Source organism: Podarcis vaucheri, assembly GCF_965113315.1.
Source record: "Podarcis vaucheri genome assembly, chromosome: W".
NCBI lineage: Eukaryota > Metazoa > Chordata > Lepidosauria > Squamata > Lacertidae > Podarcis > Podarcis vaucheri.
Genome location: NC_138757.1, coordinates 6,617,392 through 6,641,305, shown reverse-complemented (window position 1 = coordinate 6,641,305; position 23,914 = coordinate 6,617,392). Strand labels below are relative to the sequence as shown.

General features: G+C 47.5%; 1 protein-coding gene across 1 annotated transcript in view; it reads left to right on the top strand.

Moving 5' to 3' along the window:
- The first annotated feature begins 19,076 nt into the window (after positions 1 to 19,076).
- LOC309523322 (uncharacterized protein) overlaps positions 19,077 to 23,914 on the top strand; it is a 281,040-nt gene continuing 276,202 nt past the window's right edge. Inside the window, exon 1 of the mRNA XM_082207128.1 lies at positions 19,077 to 19,235. The gene's annotated coding sequence lies outside the window, so the exon portion shown is untranslated. The remainder of the gene's footprint in view (positions 19,236 to 23,914) is intronic.

The window sequence follows — 23,914 nt, the reverse complement described above, 5'->3', positions numbered from 1 at the left end:
AGAGGCCCTGAGAAACAAATGGAAAGGAAGTTGCCATGAACACTTTGTGAAGTGTTGTCTTGATTTCCCAGTCCATGCACTCTCCCAGAGCCCCCTGCAAGAAACAGGATGGGGGCTCTGAACTTGAGCAGGGAAACCAGTCCATTGTAGAAAAGGCAATAATGCCGCAGGAATGGGAGCCAGCCTTCAAACACCTCCTCTGGGCCCTTGAGAATGATGGTGATGAATATTGTTTTACTTGTTAGCTGTCATCTTTTCACATCCAGAAGAGTGTCCCAAAGCAACTTGTAGCATAAAAGATCCTCAAAGCTGAATCCTGAAAAGACAGCACTGTTATGTGTCACATGTTTTCATGTCCTGGGTCTAGGGATATGGACTCTCCTGGGTGGGGTTGGACTCGTTCCGGAGGCCTGCGGCTTGGGGATGTTCCAGGCAGTGGCGGAGCTTCGTGCTCCGGCACCGGGGGGAGAGAGAGCAGGCGGGGGGCTGGAGCACATCCTGGGGGCGGGGCACGCCACCTGCAGGGGCATAGCACCCAGTGGGGGGGCAGCCGCGATGGCACCCCACCGGGATCATGCTGCCGGGGCCGATGCGCTGTGATAAGAATTTTAAGGTCTTAGATATACCGTATTTTTTGCACCATAACACTCACTTTTTTCCTCCGAGAAAGTAAGGGGAAATGTCTGTGCGTGTTATGGAGGGAATGCCTACGGGTGGCATGCCTACGGATTTTCCTCCTCTAAAAACTACGTGCGTGTTATGGTCGGGTGCGTGTTATAGAGCGAAAAATACGGTATATTAAATGTTCATAAATGTACCAACCAAGCACATGTCTGAAGCAGCACAGGAAAACAGCCATGAAGCCGTTTTGGCTCCCAAACTGACCAAATGTTTTCTCTGCAAAGTCAGAGGAAAATGGAAATGCCTCTGAAATTTATTGCTCAGGGGGGAAAGCTCCTGCAAGCTTCTGTTGCACAGTCTGCTATTTCCGGACATCTGAGCGTAGCAGAGTAAAAACACAGCAGTCAAAGCCCTTAGCCTTCTGTCTTCTGTGTGTGTTGTCAGTGTGCATAAATCAAGAACCCACACAGCTTTTCCTAAGCTAAAGCGTTTATTACAACAGCATAAATTAGCCAGTGTCAAACAGATCGTAACTCATGACAGTTCCGTACAAAAGCGAAACCAGAATGAACAAAGAAAACAGCTCCTGGATATGACGCAGGATCCCTCCACCCCACAGTAGGCAGAACACATACACTGAGCTGTTTAACCCTGTAAGCTCAGGTTCTCCTCACACCCCCTCTCGTCCTGCGCTACTGGGGCCTAGCAAGTATCACCACTTATCCCAACTTCAAACCTCCACAGAACTCCCCATGACGCTGGAAGCTCAAGGGATTCATGAACCCATCTGCCAAGTTGTTGTGGCTTGGACAATACTTCAGCCGCACCAATCCTGACTGAACACTTTGACACACATTTTGGAAACGTATGTTTAGATGCTTGGTTCTGGACTTAAACTGCCAGATTCTGCCAACTTCAGACAGGGTTGATTGTCCTCCCAAACAGTGATGGGCAGGCAACAATCCCCATAGATCTCTTGCACCAGGCATCTATAGAACTCCAGTTCCCTGCACAACTCTGACAGTGCGCTGAACTCAGGTTCAGTAGAGGACAGCGCAATGATGCCGAGGGCGCCGGTTGCTAGCTGCAGGGGGAGCTGACTGTGATGTCATCCCAGACAACATTCCAGCCTCCAGGGGGAGCCAAGGAGTCGGTAGCTGAGAGCTCTGTTTCCTGTGAGAACCAAGGTCATCTTCACAGAGACCGGAAGGTGAAAGGTAAACAGAGACAAAAGTCTGCAGATGGCCAGGAGCAGGGGGGCAAGCACAAGCCCAGGCTGGTGGAAAACAAGGCTTTGTTTGCTGGCACTGCTTCTCTAAAGGCCAAAGGCAGATTTGCTGTTGATTCTGGAGCCACAGGGCACTTAACAAAGGATCGGCACCTGTTTATTTCCTTCACACCTCAAGATGGAGAAATTCAACTGGCGGGTGGTAAGACGTTGAGAGTTGCAAGAGTCGGGACAGTGAAACTGGCAAGTCTGCATACAACCATCAGCGAAGTACTTTTTGTTCCAGATTCTGCAGACAATTTGCTCAGCGTCCCACAGCTGACTGGGCGAGGCTTTGAGATTTCCTTCAAGAAAAGCGTCTGTGTCATCAAGAAGGGCAAAGAGGACATTTTGCATGCGAAGTTTATAGATGGCTTGTTCTTGATAACTTATGATGACAATGCTGTTGATGTGTCTAATGTTGAATCTTGTTGTGTTGCACAAACTAACGAAGTTCTTCATGCAGGATGTATTCACGAGGCGCACCGAAAATTTGGTCACATGTCTTGGCAGACACTGGCCAAGATGCCTGGATTGGTTCAGGGTTTGAACATCAAGCCCTGTAAGTTTCACATGAAATGTGTATCTTGTGCAGAGAATAAGGTGAAGGTTGCTCCAAAAGGCAAAGTGTCTAGCAGACAGGCTTCCAAACCCTATCAGCTTTTCCACGCAGACCTGGTTGGTCCACCTGCACCCTCTTTGGGTGGAGCAAGGTACTTCATGGTTTTGATTCTTTTTCCAGGTATATGCATGTGTTTATACTCCAACAGAAGTCAGAAGCGTTTCCTAAGTTCAAGGCATTCTGTGCTTGGTTGGAGAATGTTCACAACAAACACATTGGCTGTTTGTTTACTGATCAAGGCGGTGAATTCACTTCTCAGCAGTTTGAAGCTTTCCTGACTGAGAGGGGAATCCAGCATAGCCTCTCAAGTCCTAGATCTCCATGGGAGAATGGACTTTGTGAGCGAGCCAACAAAACTTTGCTGCAAGGCCTAAAAACCTTGTTGCATGATGATGACAGTCTCCCTGAAAAATATTGAGGGGAGTCTTTGAATACTTTTGTTTATTCCTATAACAGAAGACTGTCATCACCTATTGGTTGTACTGCCTATGAGAAGATGTTTGGTAAGAAACCTTACGTCAAGCACATGAGAATCTTTGGTTCTGACATGTGGGTACACACCCCACAGAGCAGCAAGCTTGGGAAGCATGGGGCACATGGTTTGTTCATGGGGTACGAAAAAGGTGCATACAGGGTATTCATGACTGACTCTAAGTCCATTAGGTTCACAAAGAGTGTTGAGTACAATTCTAAGTGGGGGGAGAATGTGGGAATTTTCCAGAGTCACTCAGAGGAGGATGAAGATGATGTGGAAGAAGCAGATGATGATGATGATGAAGAGGTAGAAGTGGAAGCTGAGGATGATGATCAGAGTTCGGATTCCAGCTCAGTGGGCAGCGCTGCTACTGTTGTCAGCGACAGTGATGACACAGCAGACTACAAGATCGCAAAGGCCTCGGTCAGACCATCTGATGCGTCTGACACTGAACTGGAAGAACCACTGTTCACCATTGGTCGCTTTTCTCCTAAGAAGGAGGAGATGAGTGCAGAAGACTTGCGTCTAGTACGCAGATCTGAAAGGGCCACAAAAGGCAAACCTCCAAAGTGATTTGCTGATGAGTTTGCTAAGACAGCAACTGCTGTTCTTGGTAGCTCAGAGAAGGTGTGGGAACCTTCAAGCTTCTAAGAGGTTTGGGAGTTGACCTCTAAAGATGCTGAACCATGGCTTAATGCCATGAAGGCTGAAGTTGATTCCTTGGATAGGAACCAAACCTGGGAGCTAGTCCCAGTAGTCCCAGGAATGAGACTGGTTGGCAGCAAATGGGTCTTCAAGGCCAAGACAGACCAGACTGGCAAGGTTATCAGGCACAAAGCCTGATTGGTCGCCAGAGGTTTTTCACAGGTACCAGGACAGGATTGCCACGAGACCTACTCACCCACCATCAAGTATGAGAGCATTAGGTTAATGCTCAAGATTGCTGCAGAGGAGAAACTGCATGTTTCTCATCACAATGTGAACACAGCTTTTTTGTACGGGGTTTTGGGGGAGGAGCTGTATATGCTTCCACCTGATGGAGTGCAGATACAGAAGGGAATGGTCTGTAAACTACGGAAATCCCTATATGGTCTCAAGCAGAGTGCCAGGTGATGGAAAACAAAACTCACTGAGACATTGCTTTCTCTAGGTTTTAACCAAGGCAAAGCTGATCCATGTGTGTTTGTCAAGGAGGAGGGGCAAAACAAACTGTATTGTTTATGTTTTGTTGATGATCTTCTGTTTTGGAAGAATCAGGCTTTGTACCAATGCACCTTAGCTCAGCTGAAGGAGCACTTTGACATGAAGAATCTTGGTGAGGTTTCCAACTATCTTTCCAGGACCAGGCAGGTATTTTTCTGGTACACCAAACACAGAAAATTGCTGATGTATTAACCAGGTTGAATTTGGTTGATGCAAACCCAGCAGACACACCGATGGTGACAGGTTACCAGGTAGATAGTACTATACAGATGCATTCTAGGCAAGCTGAATTTCATTGCTAGATGTTCAAGACCTGACATAGCTGTAAGCACTAACCTGCTTAGCAGACATGCCAACAATTCTACTGTTCAGGATTGGAAAGCTCTGAAGTGCATAGCCCGCTATTTGAAGGGGACTTTGCACTACAGGCTGAGGTTCACCAGTCAGAAGACTGGAGGTTTTGAAATCTTTGCAGATGCTAGTTTTGGAAGTGACACCACGGATGGTACAAGCACTTCTGGAGTATGCTACATGTACAACCACTGTCTGTTTGACTGGCTGCGCAAAAAGCAGACAACAGTAAGCCTAAGTTCCTGTGAAGTAGAACTCAATGCTCTGTCATTTTCACTCATGGATTGTGAATGGTTGATGCAATTGTTTAAGGACATCAGAGTGTCTGTGAAATGTCCTGTACAAGTGTATCAAGACAATAGATCGTGTTTGGCTTTGCTGAACTCCGAGAGTTGCAAGCAGAGAACCAAGTACTTGCAGATTAAGCTACATCGTGCAAGAGAGTGTATTCAGAAAGGACTCATTCAGGTGTCCTACATGCCAGGAAATGAAATTCCTGCTGATCTGTTGTCTAAGGTTGTTAACAGAGAACAACTTAAGGTTTATGTACAGAGGTTGCAATTGGGTTGAACCACAGGTACTACAGGTTACACGGAAAGGGGGAGGATGTTAGGATATAGTTCCGCTCCACCTTAAAAGAGTCAGGCATGATTGTTGTGTGTCACATGCCTGTTTACTTCCTGCTCACTGGGAGTTTCCGTTTTGTATATAGCTTTTGTTCTGGCTGCTTTCCCGGACACGGATGCAGGCAGTCATGTTTTTCCTTTGTTCTGATCTACGTTGAATAAAGCTGTAAATATGCTCTCCTGTCTGAATCTTCCATTGTGGAAACTCTGCAGAAAGGGTGTGCACGTGCCTTGGAATCTCTCTGAGGCTCGTGTCGCTAATTGATTGATGCTGTTCCAACGGGAGACCGGAGAGAGTCTGGAGACGACGTGGAGGCCTGCCTGATGCCTCCGTCTCCCTGGCAGTATCCCAATACTGACCCCTGCACATCAGACATTCTGAACTTCTCAAGTAACTGCTCAATCTTGCCTTTCTGACTGAGCAAGAAGCTTCCATCTTCAGCCCTGTCTATCTGTACACCTAGGTAGATCTTTACTGCACCCAGGTTCTTGAGCTGAAAATGTTTTCCAAGCTCTTTGGCAAACTTCTGCACCTGTTTGTTTGCCCCTGGGACATGTATGATGTCATCAACAAAGACTAACACCATTTCCTGTTACTCTCCTGACCCTTTAAGGTACAGGCAGCTGTCACTAAGACTCTTCCTGAAACCTAGCTTCTCTAAGGCTTCATTCAGGTACAAGTTCCAATTTCTGGCCAATTGCTTTAAGCCATAAATGGACTTGTGAAGCTTCCATACAGTATTTGGCTCATTGCCCTCAAACGTTGGAGGAGGAAGCATGTACAGATCCTCCTGGAGGTCTGAGTTCAAGTAGGCCACATCCACATCAAAGTGATGCACCTGCAAACCTCTTTCTGCAGCAATGGCTAAGAGCATGCTCAGAGTTTCACTTCTGGAAGTGGGAGTATATACCTCAGTATAATGCAGCCCCTTCCGCTGTGTAAACCCTCTGGCTACTAGCCTAGCCTTGTATTGTGGTTCTCCAGTTGCCGTGGGTTTAAGACGGTAAACCCAGCGGCTGCTCACGGCCTGTTTGCCCGCTGGCAATGTCGTGAGGGAGAACACACCTAGAGACTCCATAGAGCTCACCTCCTTCTGCATTGCCTCATGCCATTTCCTGGCTTCTTCCTGAGGCAGTTTCTGAACATCCTCACAATTTTCAAGTTCACACTGTGCCGTACCAGCCCACACACTTGTGACTGCAAACCTGTCAGGAGGTTTACCTTTCATTGTCCAAGTTGAACGTCTCAACCCAGCTTCAGGTACCCCCTCTGACCCACTAGGGCCAACTAGAACGTCCTTGGCATCAGAGAGCGCCCCCTCTGACTTACTGCGCTGTCTAGACTTTTCAGTTGAACCTGTGGGCAAAGGAGGAACACTTCTATATTCAAGCTTCACAGCTTTAGGAGAAGTCCTTCCTTCTACCTGCTCTGGGTCAGGACTCTGTGCCATAGCAGCAGGTTCAGCCTCTTCCTCTTCCTCATCAGCAGAGTCCAGCAGACTCTCTGAAAGAACATCAGGGTTCCCATGTATGCGTGTCCACCCATTCTGCTCACAGAATTCAGCACGGCTGCTGAGCAGAATCCTGGACTGATTGCCTGTTGGATAGGCAAATCCCCACCCCTTGGTCCCTGGCTCATACCCACAGAAATTCATCTTTTGGGACCTACGGCCACCCTTTCTGTGCTTGGCCTTTGGCACAAGGACCCAAGCCTCGCAGCCAAATACACGGAAAAAATGCACTTTGGGCTTCTTGCCGTGCAGCAGAAAATAGGACATGTCCCCTACAACAGCGTTGAATGACCTGTTCAACGTGAAATTAGAATTCTTCCAGGCCTCCCCCAAAAGCGCTGGGGGAGCCTGGCATCAAGCAGCAATGCTGTGGACATCTCCTGCAGCGTTCTGTTCCAGCGTTCTGCAACACTATTCTGTTGGGGTCTGTGTGGAACTGTCAACCTGTGATGTATTCCCTTCTGACAGAAGAAACTTTGCAGCGCAGACCCGGTGAATCCTCCACTGCGGTCACTCTGAAAGTTATGCACGTGTATGGTGTGCTGGTCCTGGGGGGGGGGGGGAGGTACTAATACCGTATCCGAAGTTCAGTCCAGAGTCACTAGCAGGGTAGACGATCACTAGATGAGACGCGAGGTCCGAAACAGGGAGCCGGGCGGGGGAGCAGGAACGCTGGTAGGGCAGCAGCAGGAAGCCAGGCGGGTAACAGGAACACTGGTAGAGCAGAAGCAGGGAGCCGGGCGGGGAACAGGAACACTGGTGGGTCAGCAGCGGGCAGCCGGGCGAGGAACAGGAACACCGGAGAGTCAGGAGCAGAAAGCCGGGCGAGGAACAGGCACACCGGGAGTGCAGATCTAGGTCTGGGTAAAGCAGGTACTCCACAACGACGTTGCTCCCGCAACCTGGGACCGGGCTGCCTGACCTTTATCTTCTTCTAAGGCTGGGGGCGGTCCCGGCCCCCAGGAGCCCCGCCTCTCCTGGCCTTAAGGCGAGCACTCCTCCTGGGAGAGACCAGTTCCCTTCGCCTCTCTGCCCTAAGCCTCTGCAGTTCAGGAGAGGCCGAAGGGTTACTGGGCCCCGGGGGAGGCTCACCTGTAGCCACTGAGTCCTCCAGCACCTCTGGGGCCAGAATGGTCTCACCTGGTGCCTGCCCCTGAGGATCTGGCACAGGTGCAGGCTCCTCAGCATCTAGGCCTTGGAGGCGGGGACTCCTGTGCCGGCTGGGATTCCTCCGGTTCACTCTCAGACTCGGAATCCCAGGCCATCACAGTATGGAATATTGCAGTTCCACTTCCGCAATCCAGTCTCTGATCAGCGGCGCAGTCTCACTCTTGTGTTTAATTATGAAAAGTCACCCATTTCGCGAAAAATCATCTGTCAGAGTGAGAGCATATTTGGCCCCGCCCAAACTGGCTACTGGCATAGGGCCACACAAATTTCTCGCTACGAGAAGCCAAGTTACAGGGAACCAGGCAGAGGGCCTTCTCGGTAGTGGCACCCGCCCTGTGGAACGCCCTCCCACCAGATGTCAAAGAGAAAAATAACTACCAAACTTTTAGAAGACATCTGAAGGCAGCCCTGTTTAAGGAAGCTTTTAATGTTTAATAGGTTATTGTATTTTAGTGTTTTGTTGGAAGACGCCCAGAGTGGCTGGGGAAACCCAGCCAGATGGGTGGGGTATAAATAATAAATTATTATTATTATTATTGGGAAGTGCTTTCAATGTAGGGTTCCTCAGGGTTCAGTTTTATCCCCCAAGCTGTTCAACGTCTAAACGAAACTGCTGAGTGGGGTCATCTGGAATTTTGGAGTATGTTGTCAGCAATATGCTCTTGACACACAGTTCTGCTTTTCTTCAGGTGTGGCACTGAATGAGCTGGACTGTTGTCTTCCCATGATAATGGACTGGACGAGAACCAACAAACTAAAGCTCAATTCAGGTAAGACTGAGGCCCTGTTATCAGGCAGTTCCTGAGACTGGATAGATGGCAGGTGGCCCCTATCTGGAAAAGGATAGCAGAGCTACAGTTGGCTATGCTCTGCTGAAGCAGGCTAGCAAGGAAGGAGCTGGAGGCCTCTCCTCGGAAGACGGCTGGCACACATGAGTACTGAGCCCCGGTGGAGGAGGAGATGGCAGAGCTTCAAGAGACTTTTAACGTCCCCCTTGAGCGGCTTAACGGCCAGAATAGGGAGGTCTGGTCTAAAAGAGCAAGGGGATGGTATAATAATAATAATAATAATAATAATAATAATAATAATAATAATTTATTTATATCCCGCCCTCCCCAGCCGAAGCCGGGCTCAGAGCGGCTAACATCAAATGTATAACACATTAACATAAAATCAGACAATCAATTAAAATACATCCTCAAATCAAATCTGGATCAGAATAAAATCCAATCAGATGGCAACCCGCAGATTAGGGTTGGGGACCTTATTTTTTTTTATAATAATATTTATTAAAGTTTCATAAACAATCAAAAGCTTCAAAATTTAAACAAAAAATACAAAAACCAAAAAAAGCTACAAAAATGAGAAAATGCAAAACACATAGAAGTACACAATAAAAAACAGTTAACAGAATAGAAAAAAGAGAAGAAAAAACACCAAAAAACAAAACAGATTTTTTTTTAGTATTTTCATATCTTATAGTTCATTCACTAGTTTCTTGACCTCCTCACACCTCCCTTTTTGTATTCCAGTTCAGATATTTAGTTCAGCAAATCCTTACCCTCTATCATTTCTCCTTACTCAATATCTTAACCTATAATAAATATATATTTTCCACCATTGTCAATCCATACTTACATATTCTTATTAATCTTTTAACCAACACCGCTTATTTTCAATCCAACGTCCCTTTAGGTAAAGGTAAAGGTACCCCTGCCCAAACGGTCCAGTCTTGACAGACTCTGGGGTTTGTGCGCCCATCTCACATCTATAGGCCGGGGGCCAGCGCTGTCCGGAGACACTTCCGGGTCACGTGGCCAGCGTGACAACGCTGCATCTGGCGAGCCAGCGCAGCTCACGGAACGCCGTTTAACATTTAACGTCCCTTTAACATTCATTAATTTTACAGTATTTCTGTAGATAGTCTTTAAATTTTTTCCATTCTTCTTCCACCGCCTCTTCTCCCTGGTCTCGGATTCTGCCAGTCATTTCTGCCAATTCCATGTACTCTATCACCTTCATCTGCCATTCTTCCAGGGTGGGTAGATCTTGTGTCTTCCAATACTTTGCGATGAGTATTCTTGCTGCTGTTGTTGCATACATAAAAAAAGTTCTGTCCTTCTTTGGCACCAATTGGCCGACTATGCCCAAGAGGAAGGCCTCTGGTTTCTTCAGGAAGGTATATTTAAATACCTTTTTCATTTCATTATAGATCATCTCCCAGAAAGCCTTAATCTTTGGACACGTCCACCAAAGGTGAAAGAATGTACCTTCAGTCTCTTTACATTTCCAACATTTATTTTCGGGCAAATGATAGATTTTTGCAAGCTTGACTGGGGTCATGTACCACCTATAGATCATTTTCATAATATTTTCTCTTAGGGCATTACATGTCGTAAATTTTATACCTGTGGTCCACAACTGTTCCCAGTCAGCAAACATAATGTTATGTCCAACATCTTGTGCCCATTTAATCATAGCAGATTTAACCGTCTCATCCTGAGTGTTCCATTTTAACAGCAAGTTATACATTCTTTAAAGTATCTTTGTTTTAGGATCTAACGGTTCTGTTTCCAACTTTGATTTTTCCACCTGGAAGCCAATTTTTTTATCTTGATTAAAGGTCTCTCTTATTTGGTAATAGTGAAGCCAGTCTCGCACTTTATCTTTTAATTTCTCAAAACTCTGCAATTTCAATTTGTCTCCTTCCGGCTCCAAAATTTCCCAATATTTCGGCCACTTGGCCTCCATATTGAGCTTTTTCTGAGCCTTCGCCTCCATTGGTGACAACCACCTTGGGGTTTTGTTTTCAAATAAGTCTTTATATCTTGTCCAGACATTAAACAGTGCTTTCCTGACAATATGGTTTTTAAACGCTTTATGTGCTTTAACCTTGTCATACCACAAGTATGCATGCCACCTAAAAACATTATTAAAACCTTCTAAGTCCAGAATGTCTGTGTTCTCAAGAAGCAGCCAGTCTTTCAACCAGCAGAAAGCTGCTGATTCATAATAAAGTTTAAGGTCTGGCAGGGCAAATCCCCCTCTTTCTTTTACATCAGTTAGTATTTTAAATTTTATTCTGGGCTTCTTGCCCTGCCAGACGAATCTAGAAATGTCTCTCTGCCACTTCTTGAAACAGTCCATCTTGTCTAAAATTTGTAATGATTGGAACAAAAACAACATTCTTGGCAATACATTCATCTTTATAACAGCAATTCGACCCAACAAGGAAAGCTTCAGATTTGACCATATTTCTAGATCCTTTTTAACCTCCAACCAACATTTTTCATAGTTGTCTTTAAATAAATTCCCATTTTTAGCTGTCATATTAATCCCCAAATATTTCGCCTTCTTAACCACTGTTAAACCTGTCTCATTCTGAAATCTCTCTTTCTCAGTCGTTGTTAAATTTTTCTCAAGGACTTTAGTTTTTAGCTTATGCAACTTAAATCCTGCCACATGACCAAACTCTTGAATCAGTTCTAATACTCTTTTAGTACTAGATTCTGGCTCCTGCAATGTCAATACTAAGTCATCTGCAAAGGCTTTCAGTTTGTATTGTTTAGCTCCGACCATTATACCTTTAATCAAATGGTCCCTTCTAATCATATTTAGCAGAACCTCCAGGACCGAAATAAAAAGTAATGGGGAAATTGGGCAGCCTTGTCGTGTCCCTTTCTCTATCTTAAATTCCTCTGTCACCACATTGTTAACTATTAGTTTAGCCTTTTGTTCTGAATAAATTGCACTTATACCATTTTCAAACTCTTGACCGACCCCCATCCCCTGAAGATTTTTCTTCATAAAACTCCAAGGGTTGGGGACCTTAAATGCTCACCAGGCCCAACTGTTTGTGCTGAACTTATATGGGCCTGTGAGAAAAATTGGGAGGCCACTTTCATGCAAGTTCTTATGAAAGGGGAGAGGGAGTCAGACTGAACCCAGACCAAAGGCCTGGCAGAACAGCTCCGTCTTGCAGGCCCTGCGGAAAGATGTCAAATCCCGCAGGGCCCTAGTCTCTTGTGACAGAGCGTTCCACCACATTGGAGCCATAGCCAAAAAAGCTGTGAGATACTGTGAGAGCATTTGCTTCAAGACGCTGCTACAGATGCAGGTCCCCCTCCCATCTCGTGAGAGACTGCCTTGTAGAAGCTCAGGAAGCGACCAAGGTCATCTCTCGTAGCCAGCAGCTAAGAACCGGCACATCTGTGTCTGCGAAACGTGGGAAGCAAAAAACAAAGGCAACTGGCAGGGATGGCTCTGAACAAATGCACTTAGCAGCTTCCATGGCAACAGTAAAGAACTGCGAACAGGATGCTGTGCTGACCTTTGTAATAATTATAATAATAATAATAATTTATTATTTATACCCCATCCACTCTGGGAGGCTTACAATCAAGTGTTAAAAACAATACAGCATTAAATATTAAAAACTGCCTTCAGATGTCTTTTAAAGAGAAGATAGCTGCTTATTTCCTTCACATCTGATGGGAGGGTGTTCCACAGCGTGGGCACCACTACCAGGAAGGCCCTCTGTCTGGTTCCCTGTAACCTCACTTCTTGCAATGAGGGAACCGCCAGAAGGCCCTCGGTGCTGGACCTCAGTGTCCCGGCAGAACGATGGAGGTGGAGACGCTCCTTCAGGTATACAGGACCGAGGCCCTTTAGGGCTTTAAAGGTCAGCACCAACACTTTGAATTGTGCTCGGAAACCTACTGGGAGCCAATGTACGTCTTTCAAGACCGGTGTTATATGGTCTCGGCGTCCACTCCCTGTCACCAGTCTAGCTGCCACATTTTGGATTAGTTGTAGTTTCCGGGTCACCTTCAAAGGTAGCCCCACATAGAGCGCATTGCAGTAGTCCAAGCAAGAGATAACTAGAGCATGCACCACTCTGGCGAGACAGACAGCGGGCAGGTAGGGCCTCAGCCTGCGTACCCGATGGAGCTGATAAACAGCTGACCTGGACACAGAATTGACCTGTGCCTCCATGGACAGCTGTGAGTCCAAAATGACTCCCAGGCTGCGCACCTGGTCCTTCAGGGGCACAGTTACCCCATTCAGGACCAGGGACTCCTCCAAACCCGCCCGCCTCCTGTCCCCTAAAAACAGTACTTCTGTCTTGTCAGCATTCAACCTCAGTCTGCTAGCCGCCATCCATCCTCCAACCGCCTCCAGACACTCACGGAGGACCTTCACCGCCTTCACTGATTCTGATTTGAAAGGGAGGTAGAGCTGGGTATCATCTGCATACTGATGAACACCCAGCCCAAACCCCCTGATGATCTCTCCCAGTGGCTGCATGTAGATGTTGAAAAGCATGGGGGAGAGGACAGAACCCTGAGGCACCCCACAAGTGAGAGCCCAGGGGTCTGAACACTTATCCCCCCCCCCACTTTCTGAACATGGCCCAGGAGGAAGGAGCGGAACCACCGTATAACAGTGCCCCCAGCTCCCAGCCCCTCTAGACGGTCCAGAAGGATGTTATGGTCGATGGTGTCAAAAGCCGCTGAGACTTCCGGGTAGTCTTTGCTCACAGACAGATGCGTCTCTCCCACTTTGCCAAGGTCGGGAGGTACGTGTTCGTTAGCAGAGCTAGAAGGGGGAGCTAAGGCTAAGCTGACCCCGAAGCCTTGGAAGGAGATTCCAAGGTGATATGGCGTTGTTGCAGCACAAAGAAGAGGACCCCCAGACCATTTTCAAGCTCCTAAAAGCTGAGCAAGAAGGGGGAGAACTTCTTCGGTGCTAGTTCCTGCAACCCTCCACTGACGAGAAGCCCGAGCCCGTGGGTATGTCTGTGGCTACGCTTCTAACAAACTGAAGCAAACCTAAACGATTAGCCTATTTTACTAACTGAACTTGCTAATTTACGATTAAAACAAAGCGTTTGAACCTAAAACAAAGTGCTTGAACCTAATGGCTTTTCGCAACCGACCAAGATTTTTTTTTTTTAAAAAAGACGTCTATTCCATTAATACCTAAGACGTTTTAGCCATTTTTTCCTGCTGGAGTTATGAACAAAAAGAATACCTGTGGCTTTATTATTGTTGCGGCAGAAATAAATCAAGAACTCATGAAGAAGAAATAAAAGAAGACCTTTCCCAGGTGGAGAAAATATAAAGAGGTTTCCAAAACTTAACTGTTGTTCACAAGTTAGTTTTCAACTGTCTGTTTACGCTGGCAAAAGGGACATAAGAACCAGGGACTCTCAGAGAACGGTGGTGAATGAGAAGGGATTGATTACAAAGTTATAAAACTGTCGCAAGACTGATAAGCATCGCCTCCCCTCTCCCACGAAGTGTTGCTATCTTTCCTTTCTGGGGTTGCTGTTTGTCTTTGGCTGTGGACTGCTACGGACGCTCAACGGAGTATAAATCAACCTAACAACGGCTAAGAGCACTTCTGCTGACTCATGCGCTCCAACATTTTCCTGGTTTGAGGAACGGAAATGAACTGAATAAGACTGACATAGACTGACATAGATTGAGAAGGGGGGTTGAAAATCGCAGAGAGGGAGCGACTGTTTTTCAAACAGAGACATCAGCTGGGGAATAAAAATTTTGCACGCTTTCGAAAAAGACGTTCCTCTAATAAGACTTTTAAGATAAATTACAGGGATTTTTGCAAGATCAGCAATTAGTGAAGATCCCAAAGCGCTGCATCATAATCTGCTGAAAGAGACACGGTTTCATAAATTTTATAGACCTTATACTGCACTGGAATAGCATTCCTGTTGTCTCTGGAAGAGTAACATCTAGAGAGAACTTAATAGTACATAATATTATTGCATTGTACATTATTAATTGAAAATACTCCCCAGCTCTTCTCTTATTATTTATATATACTTTTCGTATTTTCTTCCCCCTCTTTATTCCTTTACAAATTATAAATAGCATTATTATTATTACTTTCTCTTGCTAATTTTTTTTTTTACCCTCCCATCTTTTCTTTGTTTCTTTCTTTTGTAATTTTCTTTTTGGATATTTTGTTTTGTTTTGTTTGCTTTGTTTCTCTTGTTTGTTTCATTTTTGTTGTTTTTCTGGTTGTGTTTTTGTGTGGTTTTCGACTTGTGTGGTTTTGTCTTGTGTTTTTTGTTTTTTGTTGCTGTTTTTCTGTTTTTGTTTGCTTTTCCTTTCGCTATCTATTGGTAGCCAATGCAGCTGATATTAGCATCAGATGTCATTAGTTTTGTTGCAAGGTGCTGATTAATTGAGCCGCTAATCTGTTTAAAGATTTATATATATGATCTATCACCCTGAAAGAGCAAGTGAACGCAAGGATTGCAATAATTTATTATATTTATTTGATCTGATGAATTTGTGATATTGATGTATTGATGATTGGCTGTAACTAGTTAGATAATTGTTCATAAGGTAAAGGTAAAGGGACCCCTGACCATTAGGTCCAGTCGTGGCCGACTCTGGGGTTGCGGCACTCATCTCGCTTTATTGGCCGAGGGAGCCGGCGTACAGCTTCTGGGTCATGTGGCCAGCATGACTAAGCCGCTTCTGACGAACCAGAGCAATGCACGGAAACGCCGTTTACCTTCCCGCCGGAGCGGTACCTATTTATCTACTTGCACTTTGATGTGCTTTCGAACTGCTAGGTTGGCAGGAGCAGGGACCGAGCAACGGGAGCTCACCCCATCACGGGGATTTGAACCGCCAACCTTCTGATCGGCAAGTCCTAGGCTCTGTGGTTTAACCCACAGCGCCACCCACGTCCCAATCAATTTTAAATATATTTAGTGAAACTGGTGAATATAAAGAATTAGTGGATACATTATTATCAGACTGGTAAAATTGTAGTGATTGTATTAAGAAAGATTGAATTTAATTGACATTCATTAATTATCACATTGGAAATATTGTCGTGATTGTATTAAGAAAGATTGAATTTAATTGATATCCAGTCTGTAAGAAAGAGAAAAATTACCTTGTGAGCTAATTAAATTTCTTAGTGATGTCTGGTAAAAAAACAACTGTGTCAGGTTTTGCGGCAGTTTCAGCCACACAAATCAGGAGAACTTCTGTAATTGACATGGATCAACCACTAGATATGAGAGAATTAATTTTAAGTTAGAAGAAAGATATCCAAGATTTAAAAAATTATCTAAATGAAAAGGCAAAAGCAACAGAAGAAAAATTTATTTCAATGGGAGTTAAAATAGATGAAAATGTGAAAATAACAGCTGAGTTATCAACTCAGGTCAACAATTTAGTACAAAAAAATTCAGAACTGACGAAAATAGTGCTAGACCTTAAAGGTAAAAAACAGAATCTAGAGGAAGCTCAGAAAAAATTACAAAATGAAAATAGAGAGTTTAAAAGGGAATACGATAAGATAAGGAAAGAAACAGCAGATCTGAAAGCGCAGCAGGATTCAACTTTGGACTCTATTGCGATGTTGCAAATGCAGAGAAGAGAGAATACCCTAAGATTCAGAGGACTAACAGAGGACGCAGAGGAAATAACTGGGGGGGGGATCTCAAAAGAGCTAGCAGCTTGGTTAGACCTAGAAGAAGCAGAAGTAGCACAAAAAATAGAAAAAGCATTCAGAGTCAAATCTAATGTAGCAAAAGCAAATAACTGGCCGGCTGACTGTTTAGTCTCTTTTAACTGTATGGATTTCAGAAATAGAATTTTACAAGTTAGTAACAAGAAGAAATTCCAATTGGAAGGAAATGATATTATCGTCCACAAGATTATCCCAAATTGATTGATAAAAAAGAGAGACGTTTACAAACCTCTGGCCGAGGCACTAAAGGCAAAGGCAGTGGACTATAGATAGGAGTACCCTGAAGGCATCTCCTTTTTCTTTAAAGGGAAATGTAGAAAGTGCTTGTTGGCATTAGATGCGGACAAGTTCTGGAGAAAGTAGCGGAAATTGCTCGGAGGAAAAAGACAATTGTTGGGAGAATGCCACTACCGAAATTCAGGAGGGGGTGGGGTTGCGGGCTCACGACCCCGCCCACACTCCCGCGAGGCTGGCCCCAGCCTCGCGGGAGCCGGGGATTCCCTTTATTAGCATACCCACGCCCTGCCAGCCAATTGGCTGGCGGCGGGGGCGGATCTTCTAGGGCCATTTAAGGTCGGGGCAGCCCTCGGCTCGCCCCTTTTTTTCCGGCTTTCCCACGCGGTTTGCATCCTGCTTGCCTTTTGCTTTCGTCGTGTTGCTTGCCCTCGGGGAGCCTGAAGCCTTCTGCTCCTCCGGGCCATGCGGAGCCTGCAGCTTTCGTGTCGTGGGCCAGAAGCCGAAGCCGCCTTAGCGGAGCGCTCCTCCAGCGGCTCCGCAGCAACAGCGAGGGATTTTTTCCGCCGGCCAGCTGATCGTCCCGCCGGCCAGCTGATCTCCCCAACGGCCTGCTGGGCTCCCCGCCGGCACCCGATCGTCCCGCTGGCCAGCTGAGCTTCCCGCCGGCCACCTTATCTTCCCGCCGGCCAGCTGAGCTTCCCGCCGGCCACCCGATCGTCCCGCCGGCCAGCTGAGCTTTCCGCCGGCCACCTTATCTTCCCGCCGGCCACCCGATCTTCCCGCCGGCCAGCTGGGCTTCCCGCCGGCCTCCTGATCCTCCCGCCAGCCAGCTGAGCTTTCCGCCGGCCAGCTGATCTTCGCGCCGGCCAGCTGATCCTGCCGGCTAGCTGGTCTCGTGCCGCAGCCTCCCCCCGGAACCGTCCGCCGCCGCTGGAGTCTGCGTCCTCCTCACCCTTCTGGTCGCCGTGACGCGGAGACTTCTCCTCTCGGTCCAGGTTGTACCGCGTCTAATTTGGCAGGGCTGTGGGCTGGTCTGGGGTCGGGCTTTCCCGGGGTCCCAAGTCCGTTTCGCTGCTTCTAGGGGTTTTTTTGAGCAATTTAGCGCCTTCGCGTGCGCCTGGTTTTCTTTTTTCTTTTTCCACTCCGTGCGTGTCGTCAGCGGCTGATCTTGCTGCGCGCTGCCGAGGCCGGTTGCCAGCGTCCCCTATCTTTCCGTTGCTTGGCGACCGGCGCCATCTTGAGGGCCACGTGGCTGGCCTTGCGGCTGCCATCTTACTACAGGCAGACCCCGTGGGTACACCCCCCTCCGTTTGCGGCCTTTATTATCAGCTTTATTAGCCTTTATTTGCCTTGTGCCAGCTTTGCCTTGATTGCAGCCTTTGTCCTTTTGTTACCTTGTTTAGCTTTCGTACTTTGGTACTTTGTCCGTGCTTCCCTGGATCATTAGCTGATTTAATTACTGGTTGTGCGTTTTCAAAGTGCCAGACTTGGCGTGAATAACACATTAAAATACTGAGCTAGCCTTGTGCCTTTTCAATCAATATTCTGAATCAATTTAATTTAGCAGAGGTAATTCATTAGTGATTTTGGTTGAGCCTTTCAACCTTGCAAGCAGGATTAATTTCATAGATCCTGGGCTGCATACTGCATATTTGCTTCAGTCACTAAGGTCCTTAGTTCATAAGGTGCTTTATATTATACCAAAAAAAAAAAAAAAAATACATAGCAAATTATAAATAAATAAATAAATAAATAAATAGGAACACATACATAGAATAGATTGATAGTTAAATAAGTGAATAATTAAATAATTAAGTAACTTAAAATAAATAAATAAATAAATAAGATAATTAAGATAAATTAAAATAAAATAAAACTAAATAAAGCAGGAATCCAATAAGTGGCTGGTGGCGCTGTGGGTGAAACCGCGGAGCCTGGGCTTGCTGATCAGAAGGTTGTTGGTTCAGATTCCTTCACGTGCGCACTATCTCTTGCTCATTCACACACACATACGCGCATACTGAGCCTGTGTTAACATGGAGGGCAACAGCAACCCCCAAGCGCCACAACAAGGCAACGCATTAGTGCCCATGGCCCCATGTAACCCCCAGGCTATGGCACAGCTCCTTTCAGCGCTGCAAGCATTTTACGCGCAGTGCAGGACCCCAATAACCCCTTCGCCGAACATAGTGGAAGTGTCCCAGGATTGCATACCTGATACTCCTCCCAGCCATCAAGGTCAGGATGGTCCTTCCACAAGCACAGCCGGCATGGAACAACAGGCTGCGGGCAGACCCCAGACACGCCAGCAGACTGCACGCGCGCATAATTCTAAGGCAGCCCCTCAGAAGGGGAAGGCGCCCGCGAAAAAACCTAAAACTGGTACAAAAAAGGCTGGGCCGCCCAGAGGTAATAGATGTCCCCAGTGTCTTTCAGGATAACCCAGCTCAGCAAAGTTCTTCGGACGGGTCAACATTGGAGGAGGAGATCCCTCTGCAACAGGCGGTCCTGGCCGTCGTTGAACCAGCGCCAAGGAACGTCGGTTCACGTGGAGGGAAGCGGAAGTCGAAGAAGAAGCACAGGTCCAAGAAGAGCAGGAGACAGGACACATCGGATTCCGAGGAGGAGACAGGTACTTCTTCTTCTTCCGAGGAGGATAGTGACGCGCCTCTGGGGACGTACTGGGGGGAGGGGGAAGACACGGGATTCCCCCAGTGGGTGCATGAAAGGCGGGCCAATTCGCATCGGAAGGCTTTCAATGGCACCCTCGATTGGAAGGACGGGGCTTTAGTGGAAGACGTTAAAGTCTCTACTCACTTGGCCACCGACTTTGTCCCGGGGAACCACCTTACTAAGAGGAAGAGGGACAAGATCCTGAATGGTGATTTCGTTGATATGTTTTCCCTGCTACCTCCAGTGCAGGTCAAAGGAAAAGGGGAGAAAAGGAGATACTATGGTAGGAAAAGATATAGGTCGCCCAGGGTCGAACGTACATTTGAGAATTGGCTTAACGGCTATCAGGTTTTTATGGCAGTAGTGGCAGGTTGTTACCCAAAACGTGGCATGCATCTTGTGGCGTACTTAGCGCATGTCAGTAGAGCGCGGGAGCTGGCGGGAGATGAAGCCGCCATATCGTATGATGAGGACTTCCGGAGGAATGCCTCGCTTCTGTCGTCCACACGCTGGGACCAAAAGGACAATAATTGCTGGATGGAGCATGTGGGCCCCAATATCGAGAAGAAACCCCAGGATCAGTCTAAGTCCGGTAAGGTGGAGGCAAAACGCCGGAGGCATTGCTGGGACTTCAATAGGGGGGCCTGTCAACGCACCACGTGTAAGTATTTGCATGAATGCGATAAGTGCCTGGGCAGCCACCCCGCCATTCACTGTTATAAAGGGAAACAGCAGCCCTTTCGTGGCGGCAGGGGGAACCTCAACCAGGGGAGTCGGGGTCCCCCAGCCGGACCCTCAGGACCCGCCCAAGGGCCTGCTGGGTCTAGATACTAATCGGTCCTTAGGTCTGGCACACTCTCCGATAAAGTTACAGCCGTTGAGAGTGCTACTGGATCTTTACCCAAACAGACAAGCTGCCCGTATGCTAGATGAAGGGTTTTCCCAGGGCTTTAGGATCCCAGTTGTTTGTACCCCCAATGCCGGATGCCCCCCAAACCAAAAATCCGTTCTAGAGAGACCTGACATCGCCCTTAAAAAAATCAAGAAAGAGATTGCCGCGGGGAGGGTTGCCGGCCCCTTCAAATCACCCCCCATCAAAGAGCTGCATATATCACCGTTGGGCATTGTCCAAAAAAAGGCCCCAGGGGAGTTTCGTATGATACATAACCTTTCCTACCCCAAGGGAGCCTCTGTTAATGACGCCATCCCCCAGGAAATGTGCACGGTAAAATATGCATCATTCGATCAAGCTGTAAAGCTGGTTAGGGGATTTGGCAAGGGTGCCTTCATGGCAAAGTGCGACATCGAGTCTGCATTTCGCCTTCTTCCAGTTCACCCAAAGGATTATCGCTGGCTCGGTTTTAAATTCCAGGGCGCCTACTTCATTGACAAGGCGATGCCTATGGGGTGCTCAATCGCCTGTGCCGCTTTTGAGACCTTTAGCACCTTCCTAGAATGGGCCTTGAAATTTAGGACAGGTATGCAGGGGGTGGGGCATTACCTGGATGATTTTATTTTGGTGGCAAGTAGCGAAAACGATTGTGGCACCTTGCTCCAGGCCTTTGAGTCCCTAGCAAACGATCTGGGGGTCCCCTTAGCAAAGGAGAAGACAGAGGGCCCGGTGACCACCATGACCTATCTGGGTATCGAACTGGACACCTTGGCCCAAACCTCACGCCTACCGGCCGAGAAGTTGTCCGCCCTTAGAGAGCTTATTGAGCAGATGTTGCCGTTAAAAAAGGTAACCCTGAGGCAAATTCAATCACTCCTGGGGCACCTTAACTTCGCCTGCCGCGTGGTCTCCCCAGGTCGCCCCTTTTGCGGACGGCTAGCAAAGCTGTCCGCGGGGCTACGGTCTCCACACCACAGGGTACGCCTCTCTAAGGCGGTGAAGTCAGACCTACAGGTCTGGCTGCGATTCCTCGACGGTTATAATGGCATCTCGTTGTGGCAGGACTGCATGGCCTTGCGGTCAGATTTCCAGGTGCATTCGGACGCGGCGGGCTCCCTAGGGTTTGGTGTTTATTTCAGGGGGCAGTGGTGCGCCCAGCAATGGCCCCCCTCTTGGCAAGGGAAACCGATCCTGCGCGATTTGACATTCCTGGAATTCTTCCCCATTGTAGTAGCAATCCATATTTGGGCCGACCAGTTTAAGAATCGTAGGGTGTGCTTCTGGACGGACAACCAATCAGTGGTGTCAGTTATCAACAAGCAGTCAGCGCATTCTCCCAGAGTAGCGTCCCTCTTGCGCTATTTTGTCCTTTCATGTCTCCAGCTAAATCTCCACGCCGCTGCCAAGTTCGTCCCTGGCATCAATAACAACATCGCGGACGCTCTATCTCGTTTCCAGGTGGAGCGCTTTCGCTCATTGGCGCCGGATGCACAGCTGCGGCCGCAACTGTTTCCGGAAGAACACCTTTGGAGTATTGGCAGCGAGAAGCAATAAAGGGAGTATTGTCAGCTTTGGCACCCTCGACCCTAAGATCTTACAATAAGGCTTGGTTAGATTTCACAGCTTTTCGCAGGAAAAAGGGGCGGTTCAAGCCAGGCAGAGCTCCCTCTAAGTCTGAGGTCATAGAGTATATGGTCCACCTTCGCGACCTTGGCCGGGCCCCAAAAACTCTTAATATCCATTCGGCGGCAATATCCTTCTTCTCAAAAGCTCTATTTTCCATTGATCCCTGTGCTCACTTTGTGGTGCGGAAAATGTTGGAGGGCTGGCACAGGGCACGGCCGCCAGGCCCTGATGCAAGAAGGCCCATAACTCTTGGTATTCTCACACAAATCCGCTTGAAGCTTAGGTCCATTTGTTGGTCAAAATATGAAGCCAGGTTATTCTCTGCAGCATTTTCCTTTGCATTTTATGGCGCCTTGCGCATCGGTGAGGTGGTCTGCGAGGACCGCCCAACCAGTTCTAATAGAGGGCTTTTGATTGGGGACGTATCGATAGCCAGTTCCCACGTGATTTTAAAAATCCGTAGCTCCAAGACCGACCAGCTCGGCAGGGGGGCTTTGATTCGCCTCCAGGCAACTCAGAAGCCTGGTCCTTGCCCGGTAAAAGATGGCACAAAATATCTGCGCATGAGGCCTAATTCCGATGGCCCCTTTTTCCTACATGCGGACGGTTCCCCCCTATCAAAACACCAATTCACGAGGGTCTTGCGCAAAGGGATCGCAGCCATCGGTCTTCCACATGAGGAGTACGCTGCACACTCCTTTCGCATTGGGGCGCTGAAGGCGCTCCCGACGCTCTGGTCATTCAACTGGGCGAGAACGACCTGGCTTACAGGAAAGGGGTAGACCTAATGTGGAATATCATTAATGACCTTGAAGGGTTGAAGGCGTCCCAGAATAACATCACTATATTTTGGTCATCCTTGCTGCAAAGGAGATGCTGGCGTGACGCGGCGAATCCCGTGGCCGTGAATAAAGCCAGGAGAATCGTTGAGCGCTCGGTGGCGCGTAGAGTGGTTGCATTGGGGGGGCGGGTCATTGGGCACCCGTGCATCCGGTTTGACAACTTACCACTCTATCGCGGGGATGGCGTGCATCTTTCCGATGCTGGCAATGATATCTGGTTAGCCGACATTTTTCAGGGCATTAGGGATTGGTTACAGGAGGAGGGTATTGGCGGCGAGCCGCTTTGATGCGGCCCGTGTGGCGGTAGGCATTGGCAGGGGTATTGTCATGCAGATGAGATCGGGGGAGGAGGAGCGCCATCACCTCCCCCCAAGGCTTGGAGGGTAGTTCGTTAAAGGACTCCGAGGGGCGTCGCCTCGTCCGAAACCTACGGAGGCTAGGGCCTAAAGCGCGCCCCCGAGCGGTAACCCCTCGGGGAGCGCCTAGGGATATGCATCTCGGGTGGCTCCCCCTGTTGGTGCTTAACCCTCACCGGTTAGACCGGTTAGTCTGGTAGGGCCAATGCCTAAAGCCAATACCTCTCTTGCCTGTAATCAATAAAGTTGTGGCCATTTTCGCCCAATTAACCTAAATTCTGTTGTCCTGTGTCTTCATTTATCACATGTGGTGGGGGAGGGAATAGCCACGCAATCAGAGGAAATTGAACAAACAGTTGAGAGTTAGGAGACAGTGTTGGCTTATTGCAGTATGGTAGCGCTGCAGAGAGCTTGCTGGGGAGACCATGCATTAAAAAGGGACTCAAAAATAACTTAAAGAAGGTTTTAATAAGAAAAACAAAAACTCCATTTACACTAAATACATCAACAAACCAGACCCAACCACCAACCCATCCCCCAGGGTAATGGGAGAGCTAGGTGCTGCTCCTTATATACTCTACCCAATTGCTGACATAGTTTAATCAGTACAACTCAGCAGCACCTGCTATGTTTCACAGCTGTAAAGCTGGGTCTCGTTAGTTTGCTCTGGCCCTTGCTCTGGCCCCCTAAAGACATACACATCGGGTGGAACAATGATGAACCTTTACATGTAACGAAACCATTCAACAGACAGATCTAAGAAGGGAATTTATTAAACGTATACTGAGACCTTGAATGTGTAAATTTATTTATTTTTTTAACCCGTTGACTTATCATAAGAAATAAAGTACAGTGGTGCCTCGCAAGACGAAATTAATTTGTTCCGCGAGTTTTTTCGTCTAGCGAATTTTTCGTCTTGCAA